General features: G+C 37.4%; 1 pseudogene; it reads right to left on the bottom strand.

Moving 5' to 3' along the window:
* Positions 1 to 460: 460 nt before the first annotated feature.
* Positions 461 to 18,403, bottom strand: LOC141415679 (Krueppel-like factor 12; annotated as a pseudogene).
* Positions 18,404 to 19,888: the final 1,485 nt, after the last annotated feature.

Below are 19,888 nucleotides of genomic sequence, written 5' to 3'. Positions count from 1 at the left end.
TACACATACCTTTAGAACTATTTAAATGGTAAACTTTTTAACAAACCCCCCAAAAGTGAATTATCAGCTTTAAGGCATTGCAACTTCATGGCACATATTATTGTCATCCAAATAAGCTCTACTCTGAACAAAGAAAAAGAAAAGAAATATCCTTTTTTATCTTAAAAAAATTCACAGCAATTAATTTCTGTGAGGGATTTCACTTCATACATAGTTATCCAAACCATAAAACCATATACACCCTTCCTATTTGTGCATTTAGAGGTAGGCCTTATTTTACAAATTCTGACTTGATTAATAAAAATATAGACCAAATACAGCCTAAAAATGCACCCAAATAAACACGATGCTTTCTAAACTGTGCTCAGCATCTATTCAGTTTGTCCACATAGTTCTGCACAAATCTTCCATGAATATATTGTTTACAAACAAATTTAGGTTCCATTCATTGAAAAGATGACTAGTTATCTATACTACTGAAATAAATAAAGGTTTTATGGTTCTTATGGCTTCTCCCATCCTCCAAAAATGGCACAACAGTAGTGTTGTTCGCACTTCCAGGTGACAGTACAGCTGTGCAGCCAACAGGCACTGACTGTACTACAAACATGACTGTGGACTATAAATTCTTGGAACTTGAAGGCAGTACAGGGTGGATAATGTGCAAAAACTGCAGGCCTACCATGCCAGATGCAGTGACAACAAGGGGTCCTGGAGTTTGTACTATGGATGAAGACAATGCTGAAGATACTGAGTTAATAACAGTTGGGGTTAAGACTGGATGACTAGAAGATGATGGAGATGTTGAAGTAGGAGATGGAGAGGATGCAGATGATGTCATGGAGACTGGAGTATATGAAATAGTGGTGTGGGGCATCCTGGTTTTGTTTATTAATAAGTCCACTAACTCAGTTTTTATTTGGAAGTGATCTACAGGTAAGTAGTCCTCTAGTGTCTACCCTTTCACATTATTTAAAATGGGAACAACTTTCATATTAGGGTAGTTGTGTACATTTGGAGCCTGTGGAGAGAAAAATGGAGCACATATTTCTCTTTTTTTATCATAGTTTCTATAGATGCATGATTGATTGCCTGAAAGTTTATTAATTTTTCTCTTTTTGATCTGGGACATAAATTCATTTCCCAGATATTTGAAGACTTATTCTAAGACAGTCCTAGACATTAAAATTGAAAGGACAAAAATACAAAACAGAGTAAGACAAGTCCTCTACCACAAAGCAATTTCATTCCATTGGGAGACACAAAACAATTGTTTAAAATAGACTAAAACCAGTGTTTTATGGGAGAAAAATGAGGACACAGGAATCTGAAAGTTCATAGTAAATTTCACAAAATCTTTTTTAAAGCACACTTTTTGAATACAAAGCAGTATCTACCTAGGGCTCTAGAAACATAATTTATTCAATTAAAAATCATTTTGTCAGTTTGATTCATCACTACATTATGAGTCTCCGTTTCCTGTTGTGAACTAATACCAATTTTCATTGAATACACTCAGCCTTCTTTTCTACATCTGATTTTCTATGATGTAAATGATTCTAACCTTACTCAATGCTATCAAAATCTGGAGAGAGAATATTCCCCAGCAATAATACTGGGAAAACTCACTACAAGGTTTATCCTTTCATGTTTGGTGCAGGAGCTACCAGGACCTATATACTCATTCTAAGCATTAAAAAAGGATAACAAGCCAAACAAAAATCACCAAATCAAACAAAATTCAGCATTCCTTCTAAAACATAAAGGTTTCATGAGAACACTGTATTTTTGTCAAAGAGATAAATAATTTCATTTTCAAAAACATTATATTATCCCTTGAAAGGATCCACATTAAAACTTAAAATTATTCAAGTACCTTTTAAGAAATGTTAGTATAAAATACATTCAATTGTCAACCAAGTTTAGTATAATAATATACTTCATAAAAGACAGTAGGTGTGAAAATGTAAATACAACATGATTTATATCATCACATATAAGTCTGAAAGTCAGTTTTACTCAATATAATTTAGTTAATAAAAAAATACACATAACATTCTAGTGCACATGTTCTTTGAAGTGTTCTGAGGACCACATTTGAGCTTTTCTAATCATGTAAAGTTTTTTTTTTCTGAATAGATATTTTAAAGTGCAGCTTCATCTTTTGGCATTTTGTTGAATGAATATAAGACACAATCCAAAACTTCCACTTGTTAGTTCCCAGAGTACTAGATGTGTTTCTCACAGACAGCCATTACGAACAGCTGAATTTTGTTACAGTCAGCCAGAGGATAAAAACAATCTTTAATGCTGGAGTATATTTTAATCTCCTGTAAGTCTTAAAAGAAAAATATTTCTTGACACCTCTCCCTCTGAAGAAAGCCCTCCAGAGATTCTTAAGAGTAATCAGGGTTGAGGGTCATTTGAATACTATGATGGTTAATGTTACCCAAGAATTATATGTTGACTGTTTCATCTTTAAAGTCTCTAGGAAATTTTGGAGATGTGGTCCTTACATATACATATTATGGTGACAACTATCTATCCATTATTTAAATAAATTATGTTCTATTTCACTTTTGCAACTTTTTGAGAAAAAATTTCATGGCAGTGTTTACAAAAAATTACAAAGTGACTTCCCTAACATTATAAGGTTGTCTGAACCATGAAAAGAATCTTCGTTGTGTAACTTGTTATGTGATACTATAGAGAGAAAATGAGACTTGAACTCCCAAATCTCTAATTTATTACCTAAACCATGCTACTTATTGGCAGTGCCACATTGGTGTCACCACTGCAGTTCTATATCTCAGATTATCAGTCTGTAAATGAGTAACATAAAGTCCAATCTTGTAAAATTGTTGTGGAGATTCACACATTCAGCATTTCTAATTATGAGAGACAAGCAATTCAGCAGAATTCTCCATTTTTAGAACTGAAAATTCCAAACAGAACCCACTCTATTAGTAAAACTATCTTAGGGGTTTGCTGACTCACTGAACACAGCATAAGATATACACTGATTAAGGATCTCACAAGCATAATCACTGCAGAGGAACAAGGTTTGGCAAACAACCGAATAGATGTGTGTTATAGAAACAGCTGAACAAGTCACCTTCAGAGGTTCCTTCTGGTTTTAAAATTTTCCTTTGAAATACAGAAGACAGTTATTTGACAATGTGTTTCCCTATATTTTCAGTTTAATTAATCTGATTCACAGGAAGATCATTTAACAATTGATGGAATGAGTGTACTATAAATGTTTAGTATCATTTCTTTTTTATTTTATTATTTTTCTTTATTCATTTATTCAAATGTACACAGATTGTTTGGGCCATTTTTCTCCACTAACCCCCACTCTGTGCCTTTCCTGTTCAGCCCCATCACTTCCAGGCAGCAACTGTTCTGCTCTCTTCTCTTTTGTTGAAGAGAAGACATAAGCAATAATAAGAAAGCCAGCATTTTTGCTAGTTGAGGTAAGGCTGACTATACAGTGAGAGTCCTAGAATTGTGTCCATGTACATGTGTATTATAACCCAAATTGAAACATTTCTACCTGACCTTTTCACTACCTTCTGGTCACCATCCCATGTTGACCTCTCTCATTTTAAGGTTACAGTATTAGCTCTTCTGCAGTGGAGACATCAAACACTTTCAAGTTTTGGGTTTCCTACCCTTCCCTATTCCTCTTGTATGTGTTCTCCTTTTACCATGTAACCTGAGTCTAATAATTTTACTGCATTTGTTTTAGATCAAAATCTGCATATGAGGGAGAACATATGAGTTTTGACTTTCTGAGGCTGACTAACTTTGCTTAAGATGATGTTCTCCAGTTCCTTCCACTTACTTGCAAGTGATAGTATTTCATTCTTCTTCAAGGGTGAGTAAAATTCCATTGTGTATAAGTACCACATTTTCTTAATCCGTTCTTCAGCAGTGGGGCTGAAGAACAATGTTGCAATGTTGAGGCACATTCCTTCTATTCCTAGTTGCCTTAGCACTTTTATCATGAAGTGATGTTGGAACTTATCAAAGGCTTTTTCTGAATCTATTGAGATGATCAAGTAGTTATTGTCTTTCCTTCTATTAATGTGCTGTGTATTACATTTATATATTTGCATATGTTGAACCACTCCTGCATCCCTGAGATAAAGCCAACTTGGTACTGATGATTTTTCTGATGCGTTGTTGGATTCAGTTTACCATTATTTTAATGAGGATTTTTCCATTGATGTAAGTTAAGGAGATTGGCCTATAGTTCTTCTTTTTGGATGTGTCTTTGGTTTTGGAATGAGTGTGATTCTGGCTTCATAGAATGAGTTAGGCAGTTTTCTTCCCTTTCTATTTCATGGAAGAGTTTAAGGAGAGTTGGTATTAGTTCTTCTTTAAAGGTCTGATAGAATTCAGTAGAGAATACATCAGGTCCTGGACTTTTCTTTTTTTTGGGAGACTCTGTTTTGCTGCTTCAATTTCATTTCAAGTTATAGATATATTTAGGTTGTTAATATGCTCTTGGTTTAATTTTGGATGGTCATACCTATCTAGAAATTTGTCCATTCCTTTAAGATTTTCAAGTTTTTTGGAATATAGGTTCTCAAAGTAGTCTCTGATGATTCCTTGGATATCCATGGTGTTTCTTGTTATTTCGCCATTGCATTTCTGATTTTACTGACTTGGGTTTTTTCTCTCCTACTTTTAGTCAGATTTGTCAGGGGTCTGTCAATCTTGTTTATTTTTTCAAAGAATCAACTTTTTGTTTTATTGATTCCTTGTACAGATTTTTTGTTTGTTTCTATTTCATTTTTTAAAATTTCTATACTTTTGCTTGTTTTGGGATTTGCTTGTTCTTGTTTTTCTAGGAGTTTGAGATGTAGCATTAGGTCATTGATTTGAAGTCTTTCTGACTTTTTAATATATGAACTCTTGGCTATAAACTTTCTTGTCAGGACTGCCTTTGCTGTGTCCCATAGGTTCTGGTAGGTCATGTTTTCATTTTCATTAACTTTGAGGAAGCTTTTAGTTTCCTCTTTTATTTCATCAAAGACCCACAGATCGTTGAGCCCTGTGTCATTCAGCTTCCAATTGCTTGCATATTTTCTGCTGTTGTTTTTCTTGTTGCATTCTACTTTTAATGCATTGTGATCAGATAGAATGCACGAGATTATTTCTATTTTCTTATATTTGCTGAGGCTTGCTTTATATCCTAAATATGGATCAGAAGTTCCATAGACTTCTGAGAAAAATGTATGTTGTACAGATGTTGGATGAAACATTCTGTAGACATCAGAGAGGTCCATTTGATCTATGGTGTGATTCAGTTCTAGAATTTCTTTATTGATTTTTTTTATTTGGATGACTTATCTATTGGTGATGGGGGTATTAAAGTCTCCCACTAACACTTTGTGGGAGTCTATATGTGCTTTTAGGTTCTTCAGAGTTTTTGATGAAATTGGTGCACTGACGTTGGTGCATACAGGTTGATATTTGTTATTTCCATTTGCTGTATTTCTGCTTTTATTTCATCTGATCAATTTAATTTTGAAGTCTACTTTGTCTTAGATAGATATTGCTATTACTGCCTATTTTGGGGGGCCATTGTCTTCATAAATTTTCCAGCCTTTCACGCCAAACCATTGTTTCTTTCTGTCAATGTGATGGGTCTTCTATAAGCAGCAGATTGTTGGATATTCCTTTGTAATCCAGTTTGCAAAATTGTGTCTTTTGATGCGGGGGTTAAGTCCATTGACATTCTATGTTAATATTGGTAGGTATGTGGTGATTCTTCTCATTTAGTTGTTTTTGCTTTTTAAAGGTTTGATTGCATGCTGCTGAATTAATTTTACCTTTTGATTTCTTCTCTTTTCTTCCACATGTGCTGCTGAATTAGCACCCCACCCTCCGGCCACTAACAACATGCATGCACACACACATGCCCTCAGGGGCTGGAACAAACATCACTTGTGTTTATTTCCACAACCTCACTGCACCGGAAAGACTATTTTTAGTTTATACTTTGTCCATAATTTTGTCCCAATACAGATCACTTTTTCTAGAAGTTGATACTCACTCTTAGTTACAGTTGCAAAACAAGAAGGCTGTGGTATCCCTCCATACACACACACACACACACACACACACGCACACACACTCACACATGCATGCACATGCACCTCTTCTTCACTAGCCCATCTTCTGTCTACCTCCTGTGGTGTTTGGGGCCGTTTTCACCTCCCCCAGAGCATGGAAGACATGGGGTGCAAGCAAGAGTGAAAAGGCCCAAAGACCGAAATGGGAAGCCAAGGGTTTCCAACCCAGAGCATGTCTGACCAGAATATGTGCAAGCACTGGGAGCCTGGGAGAGGCAAGCAGGTGTGAGAGCAGGCCTCAGGCCTCAGATGTGCTGGTGCATGCCAGAGCAAAAACAAACTAGGAAGTAGTGTGGAAAGAGGAGTGTTCTCAGGACCTGGAATCCCCATGGCGACAGTAGCAAGGAGGGGGCCGTCTGTCCACCCCTGAAGTCCTCCAGGAAGGATGGCAGGGTCAAGTTGGGAACACTGTCTTCTGGAGTCACCAGAGCACTGTATTGGCAGCTAGCTCTGGGCTCTGTCCTTGGTGCAGAAATCCCATCTGCTTTCCTTCCCCACTCTCAAGCTTACCTTTCTCTTCCCCTGTGTGCTGGAAAATAATAAATAGTAGCCAAAGATGTCCTTATGATCAACGTTCCAGACTGTGAGCCTGGAGAAGCCTGGGTGTGAGACTTGGAGAGGTGAGAGTTGATATGAATGAACTTGGTTCCTGCCAGATGGTTCAAGTAAGTGCTTAAGTGTTTAGTTTTTACCTCAACAACAGCCAGGGCGATTTTCAGGTAAATAACAAAAATAACGTTGTTTAGATCTCATTTTCTCAAGCTTCCTGAAATAAAATAAATCAAAATTAAAAGCTCGAGTATCATTTAATTATATTGTGAATAGTGCTTTGAAGTAAGTAGAACAACATCTCTAAACAAATTATGACTGGACTAGGAAGAAATTAATAGATTGAAATTTCATTTAGACTCAGAAGACACTCTGCTTCACTCTGTAATCTGTTATGCCTCATCTGATTTGTGTACTTAATTCAGTTTGATGAATTTATTAGTTCTGTTAATAGTGAAAAACTTAAGCAGCACTACAGGCTAATATATTGTGTGTATTATAATTTGTATGTCATTGTGGAAAGGGTGATATCTATAGAAATCTTTTGTTATTGTCAGTATAGGAGAGATAATTATCATGCAAGCCTTGGAGGGTTTCAGACCAAACTGCACAGCCCATGTATCTCACTAGTCCATTAACATATCATCATGGCAATTAGAACACTTCATCTGTGATATGATTTCAAAATTCAAATTATATTCTAATTTAAAGAGGTTGTCTTAATCTTCAAGGATCTTTAGATGGTCTCATTAGTATAAACTGTTGAGCATCTCATAAGTCTAATAAAATTCCATAAGAACATTTTGGTGTGTTTTCTATCAATAAGAGCTGAAATGAAAGTGAAATAAATGGAAAAAATAACAGGAAGATAAATGTTTTCACCTACCCAGTATCCCCAGATTATTATAGCAAGTGAATCACAGAAGAAACTTTTGGATATTGCAAGTTTTAAATTGTGTGTTTATGTGCTTAAATAAAAGCACGAGAATATCGAGGAGAAAACCCACAGGGGGAAATATTCTTCTCTTCCATTAGGTGTGAACTGGTAGACAGAAGAACAAAACACTACTCTGAGTTAGATGTAAAGAAGAAAAGCAAGCATGAGGATTTTTCAAAGCATTAATTGTGAAAACAGTTTGCTGAACTTGAATTAGAGTATCAAATATTTCAGGTGTTTTGGACATCTCCTTCTCCTCTCCTCCTTCATTGAGCTTAATCACTTGCAATAGTTGTATTAATGTGTGTTGTCACCTGGGAGTATTGAGAAATGCATATCATTAATATGAATTAATTTTGATTTTGATGGAAACTGACCACTGATCTCCAAAATGTTAAATACATGTCACCACTTCATATGGTTAATAAGCTAGTATAAAAATTCATGAAATAGAGAGGACACTGTTGAAATAACTGGACAAACTTTGTTTGATTTTGAATTTATTGAGTAAATGTAGCCTTTAAGGGAGAAGACTACCATGAGAATATTTTCCTGAAGATTAATATCCACATGTCCCTTAATTAACCTTAATATAACTGTTTTTTTTCTCTGAGCTATTTTCTCAGTGATATCTCCTACTTCAGATGGAAAAATTCTAATTATCAACTTGAGGTAAATTGATATGTGGTTGAAGACTGTCTCAAAAGTTTCTTTACCTGTATTTCCTTCTCCTTAGAAAGCACACATTTTTTTAAAAAGTTGAGTCAAAGTTAGACTTCTTCTTCTCTCAAAGTGACAAATGAATGTCAGTGATTGTGCTGCATTAGAGAGAAAATGCAATCCTTCCTTTATCACCCAGACTTGTACTCTTCTTGCAATCTCTCCTTTCAGGAGTTTCCAAAATACCAACATCCTAATGATAATATAAATAAAACCCATTTCAGTTTTCCCCAAGGTATTGCTGCAAATTACTTCAGCAAGTGTGGAATATGTAAGATTCTCTTGGGGGGAAGAAGGGGGCCAGCCTCCTTCCCTTCCTCCCCACTCCCCTGCTGGCAGGGGCCATCTAAATAACTGGAAAGTTGCCAGTAAACACAAGGTGGTGCATGGGGACCAAATGGCCCCAAATCAGGAGCCTGCTTACTATGACCTCAATATGCCCTTCTTTGCCCAAGCCCAGATCTTCACCCTGCCTTTGCAAACCTATAGACCTACTGGAGGAAACAGAAAATGGAGAGCTGGTTTTTAAAAAGTGAACGATAAGAAATTATCATCTGTGTGATTACATGAAGACTGTCTTTCTTCTTCCTAAGACATTTTGTTTTACAATAGCTTCTGTCCCATCTGCCTGCAGATGCACACAGATGTGAACCTTCTCCCTCCCAGGGACTGAGGAGGAATATACCAAGCTTTTTTGGCAGCATGTTCCCCACAGCAGATGCTGCCCACCCTGAAATCAATCCATGCCCCAAGCCATCCCATGTGGAGAAATCACTGTCTCCTCCTTAGTTCTGGGTCCTAATTGACTATTACAATTATATCCAGTCCATTCATATTTTATGATACTTATGTGTTTTATTAAAATTTAATCTATTAAAAGCAGTGTGATTTCTTTGGATTTCAAACAGAATTGAATTGGACTACAAGAAAGATTTCTCAAAAGGCAGATCTGGCCCTATTCCTGCACCAATTCCCTCTTGATTTAGACAGGGATTAGGGGAGAAGAGAGGGAGAGGATGGATTCCCTTATTCCATTTTCTGTGTTGTAGGGAATTAAAGGAGATCAGTTCATCTGTTTCAGATTCTGAGTAGAAGATGAATGCCTAGAGCTTTCACCTAGGACTCTGTGGCTGGAGGTGGTAGGGTAAGAATTAAACTCCTCCAAGGAATTTGACCTTGAGATGAAAAAAATGAGAAGAGGAAAGGAATTATCCCTGAAAACAGACTTCAGGGGACACCCAGGACCTGGCTGAGAACTCGGGAACTAGCACACTATTGACCTGATGGGTTGAGATAGGGTTCTGTGATTTTGCTGAAGTATCTTTCTTCTTCTGAATAGGTACACCACTACCCACCACTTTTGCTCTCCACTGGCTCTCTGTGAGCCCCAAGTCCCCCTCATTTAGAATTTTAAGGAGCCCCTTCTTTGCCCAAAGATGCCAGACACCCATGCCAGCCTCTCCTCTATGCTTTCCCAGCTAACTCTCACTTCCAACATTCCAATGAAAGGACTCAGAAGAGTGTATACAGAGATCTCCACAACCAGCATTTCCCAGGTCTTTCTTGATGGAAATTCGAGTTCATAGGCTCCCACTTTCTCATGGAGTCCTGGCATGGACAAAATGTAGTGGCTACCAACACTGTAGAGAGAATGTTCTGGAGGATGGGAGAGACTCAGACTGGGCCCTGGTTTGAGGTTGGCCAAACAGGCCTCCTAGAACCCTGTCTAGGTTATCTGGGATAAAGGATGGCTTCCTTGCAAGGGAAGTGAAATGAAGGGAGGCAGGGTAGGAAGGAAAACATGTTCTCTCTGTTCTAGGTGGAGAAGAAGGTCAAGGCTCAGGTTCAAAGAAAGCAGACTGTGAGGCGGGGAACACAGAAGCTGGCAAGCCCGAGCCAGCTGAGGCCCTTAGATGCCATCATAGTTCAGCCTGGTGGTTTGCTGAGGCTAAGTGGAGCCCAGATCTCACAGGCAAAGAAAGCCAATTGGACCCATTAAGGACAAAAACCATTTGGAGCAAAAGCAACAGGCACCAAGAAACTAAATTTGCCCAGGGGGAAGGACTCAAGTTCTCTGTTCCCAAATCTAAACTCTCCAGAGAGCAGGGATGAGAATCCACACATTAATGGAGACAGAAGTGCCACCATGGACACATACATACACACTTGCCAACACTCACACACACTCATTCAGATGTGCCCATATGCTTTTCCCCTCCTGTTTTCATTCCCATTTAGGGGAGGGAGACAGACCTCATCCTTCTGCCCACCAGTAGGCTCACTTGTGTTTACTTGGCCAGAGAAAACTGTTCTTTTCTTGTGGCACTGAACTTCCTTGGTCAGTATATTTACCTCTTCATAAAGTTAAGCCCAGTCATGAAATCAAATGTAAAAGCACTGGAACAATCAGTGAAGACATCTGCAATCCATGGCACCTTCAGCTTCCTGGACCTTAAAAAATGCAACAAATCAAAACCTAATTACTTGAAAGAAATCCAGAAATCCCTCTGCAGAATTAGTCCAGTCATTTTTAGTAGCTTTTGTGTTTGGGTGCAGTGTTTGTGAAGTCTATACCTTTGGCCATGCTCTGGCTTCCTTAAGACTCAGGAAGCTTCACTGATGCTTGTTGCCCTTCACCTTGCCTTGGGGATTTAGTCCTGGACTAGCCTCTTACCTCCTGCCACTTATCATGGCAAGTAACATTTCTCTTCACTCAAGGAGAAGGACTCAAGTGGTGTGTGTAGTTAAACTTTTAGAAATCACATCCACTCTCTCTTCTTTGTCTTGCAGTTCACCAGGGCTCTATTTGATTTTGTGCAAGTTGCTTAATATTCCATCTGAAACCAGGCCTCCCAGTAAACACAAGCACAGATTGTTTGAAAGAAGGGAAGACTGTCATTTTGCTGGTGATGGAAAATTTGATTAAGTGATGACTTTTTTCTTCTCTCTAGGGAAGGTTTTCTTCTTTCTTTTATTCTTTTTCCCCCTTTTGACTGTCATTGTCTTCCTAATAACTAGGTATTAAGTTCTTGTTCTGACTAAATTTCTGACTTTTCAAGGACAAAATGCTAATAGGTTGACTGCAAAGATTACAAATACTTCTTAGCTACATAAGTAAGAATTGAGTGCATCAAACATGCTGAATTCTTTGTGAGCATTCTCTCTCTCTCTCTCTCTCTCTCTCTCTGTTTCAACTGCAGCAAAAGGATATTACAACAGTGCAACAAACTCACCTTTAAACTTTTGTTGTTTTTCAAATATTACATATGGTCCAAAATTTGCCTGTAAATCTCATATATGCAAAATTGTGTGAACCAAACACAGAAATTATAACATTTGTACCGCAAAATGTGTTAATGTGTCCCTCTGCCTTTCTGTCTGTGATATGTATATACATTTCCCCAAAATATATTTAAATAACATATGCTTTGGTGGATGCTCTAGCTTTGTACTTTTACTAGTATTTCATGATAAGAACATGAGATGACAATTCACCCTAGAACATGGGAAGAATTCTGTACTTTGAAAACAGTAAGAACTGTTTGTTCTCAAAGAACAAACAGTGTGTAGTTTGTGATATATGTGCCTACTGCACCCCTTCATTGGCTTTCAAGACCGGAGTTGGTATTATCAATATTATGCTCATCTCATGTATCTCTAGTATCATATTTCATTGGTCCTCCTGGCTACCACTTAATACTTAGGCTAGAATTTACAAGCAATCATTTCATAGTGACTCTGCCAGATGCCTTGATCTTTTTGCCCTTACCGTCCACATCAAGCTACCCATTTTCTTCACTTATGTCCATTGACTGCTGATTTCACCAGAAAGAGTAAAGAACATGAGCTAATTTCTCTTTAAATTGTAACTTACTATATATTTATATCATGCATCTGTAATAAATACAATAGCTTCACTTTCAACACCCTCTGCATTCTCCTGGTTTGGCTTTCCATAGAGCAGTCTGTGAAACTAAGAATTATATCTCCCAGTCTACAGCTCAGATGCTGGCTGTGACCAAAAGACAGAAGTGTTGGTTATTGATGCTGAGCAGGTGTGAATCTGTGGAGTGGCATTTCTCTAGGCCAACATTTGTGTATGCTGAAATGGTATACTCCTGAAGTCTGTGATTTTCCTGGTATCTCCCTTTCTCCACTCCTTCCTGATTGTGTATAGCTCACAGCTTTCTTGGCAAGCTAATACTGCAGTGTGGTCCTGGGAGTCATTCCCAGAATTTCAACTTTACCAAAGATTTAAAGTATCCACCAGTATTCAGTCTCTTTCCTATAATGTCTTCCTCCAATGTCTCTCTTCTTTCAACATCTTATTTTGGAAATGACAGTTGCACATACTGTTTTCTTTTTCTTATCACCCATCAATTCTTAACTTCTGCAAAGGTTATTTCAGTCCTTAAATTTCTGCTAATGGTGCTTCTTCTTTGGAGACCAGTGACCTTCTAGTTTACAAGTTTTGCAGTACTTTTTTCAAAGGTACAGGCCTTAAACTTGGAATTTTGTATTTACACTACCAGTTCTCAACTCCATTTCTCATGTTGTCTGAACGTTATGAAAAATTGCATATTCCTTCCCCAGGCTATTGAATGGATTAAGGAACCTTTTGAACCCAAAGGGTTTAGCATATTTCCTTATGTATAATAAGCCCTTTTTAAACATTAGCTAATAATACAATAATATCAACAATAACCTCTGCAGACTGTGAGAACTGGAAATTCTCTCATTCTCTCATTCTTCAAATTGATTAGCATAAATCTCAGCATAGGTAGATGGATAGATAAACAGATAGATACATATCTATATCCATCTATGAATCAGATAGATGATACATCTATATCTCTCTATTTAGCAAAAATAGATAGATACATAGATAGATAGATGGTATGATGTATTTAGCACATTAGAGTATTATGTTAGTGTGTGCTACTATAACAAAATACCTGAGATTGGGTAACATTTAAAGACCAGACATTTATTTCCCACAGTTCTTGGGGCTGGAAGTACATGATCAAGATGCACATGAGGGCCTATTTTATTTCTTTTAAGATGGAGCCTTGTTGCTGATCCCTGTCCTCACATGGCAGAAGAGCAGAAGTGAACCCACTTCCTCCAGCCCCTCTATAAGGATTTAAATCACATCATGAGGGCTCTGTCTTCATTACTTAATCAACTCAATCATCTTAAGCTTTTAAGCTCTTCACCTCTTAATATTGCTACATTAGTTAATAAAGTTCAATGCATGGACTTTTGAGGGGAGAAACCATCATTCAAACCATGGCAAGTACTACTGATTAGTAGGAAGGAAACTGGGAATTATATTCATTGACATAATATAGGCTTCAAAAGATTTCATTGTGTCTTGTGAACACTACTTACAGTATCACTGAGATAAAGGAGAAAGATGTTTATAATAGTTAAAATTGAGACAGTCTAAATGTCTAAAATTATATATGTAGGTGAATAAACTGTAGCACAACTATACTATTACAAAGCCACCATAATTACATTTTCAGAGGATATTTAATGGTATGGGAAAATTATTTAAGGTGAGGCAAATATGATACAAAACAATAATTATTTTTGTTCAAAGTAAGTGCAAAGATAGAAAGTAGCAAAAAAATTTTTTCTATTAGCATGTTGCACTGTGGTTTGAATTTTCCAAATTGTTGACAATGAGCACTTACTCCTCTTAGTACCAGACTTATAAACAGGTTGAGATACAGAGTTTTAGGCTGTACACTTTCCATGTAAGATTCTTTGCACCTCTCATTTACAGTGTTAAACCAAGTAATCCATCAGCTGAACTCACCATCACTAGATATCCTGAATGTATAGATTAGAGATTACATTTAATTGACATCAGAAAATACTTTCCATCTAAGTTTTATAGTACATCTCTGAAGTATGGAAAGCTCATAGGCTTATATAAAGGAGCCAGTCTTGATTGTCACACACCTAGTTAAGTATCCCACAAATGACCCTTTACAGATGGGCTAAGTCATCTTCAACTGCAGTTCATATGGCCCCTCTTTGCCTCGTGCAGGACCAAGATGCTTCCAAAGAACAAGAGACATGAGAAGAAATGGAATATTATCAGTTTTCTTTTTTTCACCCTTTATAATTTTTTATTTTTGTAGTGTTGGGGCTTGAACTCAGGGCCTACACCTTGAGACACTCCACCAGCCCTTTTGTTGTGATGGGCTTTTTCAAGATAGGGTCTCACAAACTATTTGCCTTGGCTGGCTTTAAACCATGATCCTCCAAATTTCTGCCTCCTGAGTAGCTAGGATTACAGGCATGAGCCACCAACACCTGGCTCCCTTTATAATTTTTTATTGCAGAAAAGATGTACATTTGGTTAAAAGTAGACTTAGAAAGTTAAAATAGGATCTCTCTTCTCATAAGCAAGATTCTTCTACCTTGGACTGCCTAGATAATATATACTTGGAGAATGTTTGCACACTAGTTTTTAATTTACAAACCAATAAACAACAAAGATTGGACTTATGCATAAGATGGTACAGTAATTTCAATCTTTGACCACCCCATTAGCTGCAGACACATGGAAAAGTAAAATAAAATATGAGAAAAAAAGCCCATAGCAGCATAAGAAAGGAAGATTACTGGTTCCACCTTACCCCACATACCAGAGACAAGGAGATAACATAGACAGTATTTTCATTTTTAAGCAAAACACTCAAGATTTTATGCCCATGATTATGTGGGAAAACAGTTTCTGGATGGGTGATTAGAAACAAGGATTCAGTTGCACATATATCACATCACTTCTCAAGACAAAGATTTAGGTATGAATTAATGTCAATATGTAAACTTATACTCTTCCATCAATCAAAGAACACATGGACAGTGGACCAAACATCTAAGGTTGGTTGGTTTTAATCTAAGGCAAGAGTTATATGAACCATATATTTCTCTTTAACATCTCATAGTGTCGTTTATTTAATAATTAACTACAAATTACTAATTTAAATTCAAATATTTCTCAATTGAAACTCATGATGGAGGACCCTAAAAAACTAGAAAGTTCTTCTTACTCTTCTAAAACCAAATGGTCACATAGACTCTTCAGGGAAAAATGCAGTAAAATTAATTTCATTATGAAATTAATTTGCAACTGAATTTGTTGAATCAACACAAATTATTTTCTCAGATTACCAACCTGATTTTCCAAATTACTTTTTCTCTATGATTTCCCTGAAAAATATGCTTTATATTGATTTTTGGGTAAAGAGACTATTCAATGTTAAACCAAATATGCTAAATTAAGGTAAAGTCTAATATTAGATGATTATAATTGAAATTTCATTTCACTGCCAATGAAATTGGCACACAAATGATTGGTGAAGTTAGATGGGACATTTAAACATAAAGATTAGTGACTGTTTTCATCCTAGGACTTCAGAAGATAAGAAGCTGGCTGGGAGATCCCATAGAAGTAGTTTGTGAAATAATGTGACTATTTCTAACAGTGTATAATTGTATAAAATATCCCATTGAGTAGCCCATTGCTTCTGCTAAATCAACTAAAACAAAAAATGCATATTTACATAATGAAAATTCTGAAGACATTGGGAAACTGTGGAAGCAATGAACTTTGGAAGAACAAAAATTGTAGGTAATAAGTAGCCTTTCCTAGTTGAAGATTAAAAGCTCTTTTGTTCTTCCCTTGGGCAGCATTTGTTCTTTCAGGGACTGAGTTGCAAAGCACACATGGTGCAGGTAAAGGGGCTTCACTGCAAAAGGGAAGTCAGAAGAACTTCCATGGCTGCCTGTATTAGCATGACATACTGAAACAAAAGAATACCAAATCTATGGTGTGTTTTCTACATAACATATTTTCTGGTTTCTGGGACAACAAGAAAGGCAGGGTAGGTGGGCCATGAAAGAAGAATGAAATTCTCTACTATCATCTAAACCTCAGGGATCAAAGGAAGGCCAAAGAGCTGAGTTCAACTTCTCTGAAAGGTAGAGTTGTGAGTGCTAAGGAGAGAGAAACCTGCTAGGATCTCAATCAAAACCCTGCCTATGGGACCATCTATGAGATATGGGGGTCACTAGCAAATATTGCATGGAGCTTTATCTACATAATCAATCAGATTAAGAAATCTACCATTTGATCCAGCAATTCCACTCTTGGGGATATACCCAAAAGACTGTTACTCCAGAGGCACCTGCACATCCATGTTTATTGCGGCACTATTCACAATAGCCAAGTTATGGAAACAGCCAAGATGCCCCACCACAGACGAATGGATTAAGAAAATGTGGTATCTATACACAATGGAATTTTATGCAGCCATGAAGAAGAACGAAATGTTATCATTCGCTAGTAAATGGATGGAACTGGAGAACATCATTCTGAGTGAGGTTAGCCTGGCTCAAAAGACCAAAAATCGTATGTTCTCCCTCATATGTGGACATTAGATCAAGGGCAAACACAACAAGGGGATTGGACTATGAGCACATGATAAAAGTGAGAGCACACAAGGGAGGGGTGAGGATAGGTAAGACACCTAAAAAACTAGCTAGCATTTGTTGCCCTTAATGCAAAGAAACTAAAGCAGATACCTTAAAGCAACTGAGGCCAATAGGAAAAGGGGACCAGGAACTAGAGAAAAGGTTAGATCAAAAAGAATTAACCTAGAAGGTAACACCCACGCACAGGAAATCAATGTGAGTCAATGCCCTGTATAGCTATCCTTATCTCAACCAGCAAAAACCCTTGTTCCTTTCTATTATTGCTTATACTCTCTCTACAACAAAATTAGAGATAAGGACAAAATAGTTTCTGCTGGGTATTGAGGGGGGGAGCGGGAGGGGGTGGAGTGGGTGGTAAGGGAGGGGGTGGGGGCAGGGGGGAGAAATGAACCAAGCCTTGTATGCACATATGAATAATAAAAGAAAAATGAAAAAAAAATGTACTTACTATAAAATCCATAGATTTATGTGAGAAACAGTGATTTATTGATGATGACTAAGAATGATGGATAGAGAAGAGGTCTGTATCTTCTTATCTATTATGTGTGTGTGGTAAATATTGTTTCTTCACAGTATGCAGACATCACCTTTTACTGTTCGTGTCCAGGAGCCATCTCTTCATGCTCTTTATTGTTAAATATACAGTTCTGGACTGGTTTACCTTTCTCACTGTAAGGAAAATGTAGCTCCTTGAATCTGATCATGCTGAAGCAGTGTAGATGCTCCTATTACTGCAGTTTATTTAATGCAATGTTTGTTTAATGTATATTGCATCATTGTTCATGATGCCACATGATCCATCCTGCTGCCATGAATACTGGTTTCCATTGACCTGTCAGTGTTGTTATGCTTTGTTGATGATGACATACAAAGCAAGTTTTACCCACAATCTGTAGAAAAATGTGAATTCCAATATTTTCTGCTAATATTAACTTTACTGCTTAAACTTTTGTAGAACAGGTGTAGAACAAATATTCTGTCTCCATTTTCCCTTGAACTTTATGAGATAAGTGTCTTTTTGGATTGTGATCTTTTTCAACACTGTTCATACCTCTGCCTTCCATACCCCACCACTGGCAGGGAGGATAAGTGATGCCCAAATTGGCAGAAAAAAAGAATGGTCTCACCTCACTCAAGTATACATATTATTCTTTCACCACAGCATAAAAGCAGTCCAGCAGGACACGACATCACCACATCTGTCTGTCTAGGAACAGAAGCAAGAGAAGAGCTCATTGCCATGGTGAAGCCAGGTCTCAAAAACTCTCAGAGGACAAATGCATGGCCATCTAAGATACCTGGCATGTGCTACAATCTGCAAAGAGGATGGGGTAATCACCAATAGAGTCAGAGCTGGAGGCAAATTGGAAAAGATTAGTCCCCCATCGCTTCCTGCCACAGTTCCCTTGAGTGCAGTAGACTTGAGGTAACACTGGTCATAAGGAAGATCAGCAAAAGTCAGTGCACATGTGCAGACACTTGGCTTAAGTCCAAAGGTTGGCAGTGGGCCACTCATCATCCATAACAGGAGCCTCATGTTGTGTCTAATGCAGTGAGAATAACCCAAAATCACAGTGATAGCAGAATTCTGGGGACCTTATCTTGTTATATTTGGTGAAAGAAATTCTACAGTGATCAGCAGTAGTGATCCAATTGTCAGGTGGCCCTCATACAACAAGGGTCTGGCCAAGAACCAACAATGACCCCTTAACCTCAAATCATGGCTCTCTCTGTGGTATCTGGTTGAACCTGTGTATAAGTGTAGAGGTTCTAAAAACAAGCTGAGGCAAAGGAAAAGTATCAGGATCCATCGTAATATATCTGGAAGATTCTGCATAGAAGTACTTGGTGAACCACTGTGCTCCTGGTGTTCATGTGGCCTCTTCACCTTTTTCACCAGCCTATGGTACATATGAAGTATAATTTCTATATTGATTACTCAAGCACCAACTCACCCCGGGTTGTGTGTGACCTTGTGAAAGAGAGTGTCTGTGTTTGTGGAGGGAAATAATAGACACAGCTGTGTTGAGTGCTCAGAACTCTGGGGCCAGTCACCCTAGGAAGAGGGCACTTCATTCTCTTTCATCCCTTGGTAATCTGAAACCATAATGAACCCTGCATTGCTGTGGTTCTGATAAGAGATCTGGTAGTGCCATCTTGTTCGCTTTTGAGGTAGCTAGGATCTGTTGGGGAAAAGTTTATAATTGCTGACCTTTGCCCAGCTTAGGAGGGGTTTTGCCTCCTTGGATGCCAGTTTACATTCCAAAAGGCATGATTCATGTAGTTCAGGGTGTCCTGTAAGGAACTAGATTTTAGGCATATGATAGGTGACCATAGGGTATGTATTAGGGGCTTACAAACTTTAGCATGGGAATAGTATCTTCTTTGGTGGTTATTAAAATTTCTTTAGGAATAAATAGAGGAAAAGATTAGATAGTAATGTAAACATGATATGCGCTATCTAATTGGAAAAAAAAGATTAAGGCTTAGTTATACTTATTGAATTCTGCCTCAATAAAAAATACCTTTACCATCAATCTAAACACAGAATTCAAGAAATTAGTTACATCTGGGAAGGAGGTATGGATTAGGACAGATGAGATTACCAGCATGCAATTTAATGTTAAGGGTCTAGTTCTATGTAGTCAACATGTGGTCCCTAGACCAGCAGAATTGGCATCACTGGGAAATTTATTAGAAAAGAAAATTCTTCAACTCAAACCCATCATTATTGAATCAAAGATGAGGCCCATCAGTCTGAGTTTTAAAAGCTTTCCAGATGATTCTGATGAATTCTAAAATTTAAAACTATTGATCTAGTTTTTGAATTGACATGTATGTTTACATGCATTGATCTTATAATTAAAAATAAAATCAAATTAAATGAACAAGTGAAAGGATCCTGCATGGTACAATGGGGACTGGGTGTCAAGGTCCAAAGATTATGTTTTTACCCGATTTTATGCAGTTGAAGTTTATTGTAGAGAAAACAAAATCTCAGCAACCCATTGATCTTGATATG

This window comes from Castor canadensis, chromosome 13, assembly GCF_047511655.1.
Source record: "Castor canadensis chromosome 13, mCasCan1.hap1v2, whole genome shotgun sequence".
Classification (NCBI taxonomy): domain Eukaryota; kingdom Metazoa; phylum Chordata; class Mammalia; order Rodentia; family Castoridae; genus Castor; species Castor canadensis.
The sequence above is the reverse complement of the archived record's forward strand: the minus strand, read 5'-3'. Positions and strand labels throughout refer to the sequence as shown.